Source organism: Penaeus japonicus, unplaced genomic scaffold (genome assembly GCF_977035675.1).
Source record: "Penaeus japonicus unplaced genomic scaffold, GWHDUDI00000001_assembly GWHDUDI00000035, whole genome shotgun sequence".
In the NCBI taxonomy this organism is placed as follows: domain Eukaryota; kingdom Metazoa; phylum Arthropoda; class Malacostraca; order Decapoda; family Penaeidae; genus Penaeus; species Penaeus japonicus.
In genome coordinates this window covers 4,113,387-4,118,386 of record NW_028234437.1, presented here as the reverse complement: position 1 = coordinate 4,118,386, position 5,000 = coordinate 4,113,387, and the positions used below count along the sequence as shown (strand labels likewise).

General features: G+C 39.8%; 1 protein-coding gene across 1 annotated transcript in view; it reads left to right on the top strand.

The window, feature by feature from the left end:
* LOC147467535 (xaa-Pro aminopeptidase 1-like) overlaps positions 1-5,000 on the top strand; it is a 217,880-nt gene that overhangs the window by 151,909 nt on the left and 60,971 nt on the right. The gene's annotated exons all lie outside the window — the stretch shown is intronic.

Sequence of the window (5,000 nt, the reverse complement as noted above, 5' to 3'; positions counted from 1 at the left end):
AGTCGACAGAACATTGCCAAAAATCCCCATCGACACAACCATAGAATTTGAAGGCCACCCTATCAAACCAAACATTTCAGTGAAAAATTTGGGAGTACACTTGGACAGATACATGACATTTGAAACACACGTTGATAACATACACAGGAAAGTAATGGGTATATTAATATTTCTAAATCACATAAAAAATCAAATCACTACGGATACTAGAATCATGATCGTGCAAACACTAGCTCTTAGCATAATAAACTACTGTTCAAATGTATGGGGTTCAACCAACAAAACACAAATTCAAAAAGTACAAAAATTACAAAATTTTGCTGCAAGAGTTGCACTGGGTAATGTCAGTAAATTCGATCATATTACCCCATATATACAAAAATTAAAATGGTTAAAAGTTCATCCTAAGTGCATTTATGATACCTGTCTCTTTACCTTCAAATTAATACATGGATTCTATCCACCATGGTTATTCCCCCTGCAAACTGTAGGGAACACAGCTGGCATTCAAACACGCCAGGTATATTCCCTATATGCAAAAAGATCAAATACAGAAACAGGGGCAAGACAGGTACAAATTCGTGGACCGAAGATGTGGAACTTGTTACCAGATAATATTAAAAACATTAACAACTTTTGTAATTTTAAAACAAAATTGAAAGAACACCTTTTTACTCATCAAGTGTAAATATGTATGTATTCATATAAGAATAACCATTGTAATTTATGGAATAAAATGTTTGAATTTGAATTTGAATTCTCTGTCTCTCTCTGTCTGTCTCTGTTTGTCTGTCTCTCTCTCTCTCTCTCTCTCTCTCTCTCTCTCTCTCTCTCTCTCTCTCTCTCTCTCTCTCTCTCTCTCTCTCTCTCTCTCTCTCTCTCTCTCTCTCCCTCTCTCTCTCTTCTCCATCTTTATCATTTCCTCTAATCTGAGGATTATAAAAGTGGTGACCAAGAGGGTGAAAATGACTTTAATAACGACGATGGTGAAAATAGAATGGCGATCATTATGTGAGGTGTGTGTGTGGCAAAAGGAATTAGAGAAGAAAGGATAAAGGGTGAACGAGAGAAGAGGAGGAGGAGGAGGAGGAGGAGGAGGAGGAGGAGGAGGAGGAGGAGGAGGAAGAAGAAGAGGAAAAAAGTAGACGTAGAAGAGGAGGAGGAAGAAGAAGAAGGAGAAGAAGAAGAAGAAGAAGAAGAAGAAGAAGAGGAGGAGGAGGAGGAGGAAGAAGAAGAAGAAGAAGAAGAAGAAGAAGAAGAAGAAGAAGAAGAAGAAGAAGAAGAAGAAGAAGAAGTAGAAGAAGAGGAGGAGGAAGAGGAGGAAGAAGAAGAAGAAGTAGAAGAAGAGGAGGAGGAGGAGGAGGAGGAGAAAGAGACGAAATATAAATAGTATTGCTCAAAGGCTTGAGTTGGCTGCGATGTATCTGCAATTCCTTTGAATGTAGATGAATAGATTGATAGATCAATAGATACATAAAGATAAGGTAGGTGGGTGGGTGGGTAGATAGATAGATAGATCAATAGATAGAGACAGAGAGAGAGACAGAGAGAGAGAGAGAGAGAGAGAGAGAGAGAGAGAGAGAGAGAGAGAGAGAGAGAGAGAGAGAGAGATCGACAGACAAAAAGGAGAAGGGAAGGAGAGCGAGAAACACAAAGTAACAGAATTACAATAGAGACGGAGAGAGACAAGGATAGGCCTAATCACAGTGATAGGCTTAGGCAGATTTCTCATACCATCAAAGATTAATGAATCTGATATCCCAGGTTTAGCTCCCCGATCTAACACGTCGTCGTTATGACCCCGCTATATAACCCAAGTCCGTCGTCTACGTAACCCGGAAATTTCCCGACCGAGGTGCCGATGCGCGCGCGCGGGAAGAATCTTCTGACCTTCTTTTACTTTTGACCATTAAGATATTACGAGGCAATAAGCGGGATATTGTAACGCCTGAAAATGGGCGACGAAATAGGCACGGAATGCCTCCCTCCTGAAAATCAGTCTTGGAAGTAATCCTCCAGACGTCTGAATGGGCAGGCTTCGCGGGGGTTCTTAATTCAGGCTTATGTCGTAGATGCCGCCCTGATGACAGCTGAAGAATCTTTTTTCTATATTCTAAAGGGATGAAAGGAGAATAATAGGGCGTCTCATCTCATGAGGTTTATTGGATCGCAGAATAAATTACTTCTGGTAATACACTAGCTAAGGTTGTGTGTGTGGTTGTAATTTGTATGTTTGTGTGTGTTCGTTTGTGTGTGTGTGTGTGTGTGTGTGTCTATGTGCGTGTGAGTATGGACGTCTGTGAGAAAGACTATGCGTTTGCGTGTGTCTGTGTGGAGAAATATGGATCTTTGATATGTGAATGCGTGTCTTTGTGAAGTCGATGTTTCATGGCCTATGAAAACCCGCGGTTCCCAAAGGAATTAGTCTTTGAGCTCCTTTTTGCGCTGGCTTTTCGTCTTCCGACTTTGAAATTCGTCAGGGATGAGGGAAAATGGATATCCGTGTGTGTGTGTCTGTGTGTGTGTGTGTGTGTGTGTGTGTGTGTGTGTGTGTGTGTGTGTGTGTGTGTGTGTGTGTGTGTGTGTGTGTGTGTGTGTGTGTGTGTATGTGTGTGTGTGTGTGTGTACCAACAACTGAATAACAACCTCTACAGTATAATCGACGAAATATATATCGAAACAGCCATCAGTACATGACAGGTGATATATCATTAATCCTCTTCAGATATAAACCCGGTAAATCCCATTACAGTACGCGAGAAAGCAATTCCGATTTAAATTGGAAGCACGGAGAAAAAAAAAATATTTGTCCTCAAGCAAGATAACAAGCTCAAGCATATTTTGCCTGAGTAGAGAGCACGTGGAGAGAGAATGTTACTATTGTTTATTCCGGGTCCAAAGCAAGCAGGAAGCACCAGCTGGACTTCACGCAGGACAGTGACATCATAGCTGATGATTTTTTGGTTTCCTGGGTCGAAAGTGAAGCCAAGTGAAGCCTATATATTGCAATATTTGGTGTGCGAATATAGTTTGGATGACAATGAAGCGCCGTGGAAAGAGGTATGGTGCAAGTATGAGAAAGAGAGGGAGGGAGGGAGGGAAAGAATGAGAGAGAGAGAGAGTATGAGAGAGGGAGAGAGAGAATGAGAGAAAGAGAGTGAGAATGAGAGAGAGAGAGAGAGAGAGAGAGAGAGAGAGAATGAAAGAGAGAGAGGGAATGAGAGAGGGAGAGAGAAAATGATATAGGGAGAGAGAGAGAAAGAGAAAGAGAGAGGTTGAATGAAAGAAAGAAAAAGAGAGTGAGAGAGAGAGATAGAGGAAGAAAGAGAGAGAGAGAGTGAAAACGAAGTAAGAAAAATAGCCAATCAAACACCGAAGATGTTAAAGTTACCCCTCTCCACGGAAAACGAGCACCGTGGACCCATGTCGGCGAAATAACCGAGACTATCTACCCGGTTATAGATACGAAATACAGACAGTAAGGATTCACAAACACATAAAAAATAACATGCCATTCATCACAATAGTATAAAATTCGTATACAATCCATCACAGAGAACAGGGAAGAAGAGGAGGAGGATAATAAAAGATATAAATCTCAACTGAAAAGCTCATGGCTACTGTAGCGGAGTTAGTGCTACTGTTTGCTCTTTTTTAAGGTTTCTTGTAAACTATATTTGTCGAGGTATTTCGCACGCTGCTGAGAGCCCTGCTAATTGGCTCATCTCCCTAGACTTTTTGACGATTTTTTTTTTCTTTATTCTAGTTCGTTTTTGCTTTGTTTTGTTTTTCTTTATTTATTTTTCTTATTATTTTTTTCTATTTTCTTTTTTGTTTTTTCTATTTTTTTTCTTATATTTTTCTCTGTTGTATTTTTCTACTTCTTTCTTATTTCAATCTTTTATATTTGCTTTCCTCTTTATTTTCTTCTACCTTTTTTTTCTTCATCCTCTTCTTTATATACAGCCTCCCTCAATCATTATTTTAATTTTATACATAGCATCCTTCCGCCATTCCTTTAATCTTATACATAGTATCCCTCCACCATTTCTTTCCTCTCTTATACATATCATCCTTCCACCATTTCTTTACCCTCTTATACATATCCTTCCACCATTTCTTTACTTCTTATACACAGCCTCCCTCAATCATTCCTTTATCCCTACACATAGGATCCCTCTGCAGCTTTATCACTGCGCTGCCCTTCCCTTTAAGCAATGTCAAGTCTCGCAAATCCTTCAGTGCGGAAGTGGCGCGAGCTCTCTCCTATGTTGGAAATCTATATGTCAAGTCGGATTACAGCGTCGTGTAATCCTTACGGGGAAAATCTTACGAGGATTTTTTATTTTTTACTTTTTTTTTTACTTTTTTCGGTCATTTTCCTGAAAATCGAGGGGGTGGGTTGGGATGTGCGCGTTTTTATTTTACTTCAGCATTTTTTTATATATTTTAAAAGGCAATATTGGATTTGCAGATGCACTATTGTATAATTTAGAAGCTAGATGAATATTTCAAATAATCATAACCACGAAAGTTTAATATTATTCCGTTATTAAACAAAGGGATAAAATACCTTTTGTCAAGATGAACGTCAATCTGGTGGAATATGGAACGTGCTCCGAGCATCAACGCAATGATATCCAAACCCATGTCTTGCTACCCGATCCCTTATTGAAACATTAAGGACAATCTGATCCCAAAAATATCTGACACCGCCATCTGACCCGCTGGTTCGACTTGTGGGTTCGCTCCATGAGTCTGCACCGTGTGATCATTATTGCGTTCTCTCTCTTGCTCTCTCTCTCTCTATCTATCTATCTGTCTATCTCTCTTTCTCTCTCTCTCTCTATCTATCTATCTCTCTTTCTCTCTCTATCTATCTATCTATCTGTCTATCTCTCTTTCTCTCTCTCTCTCTCTCTCTCTCTCTCTATCTATCTATCTCTCTCTCTCTCTCTCTCTCTCTCTCTCTATCTATCTGTCTATATCTCTCTCTCTTT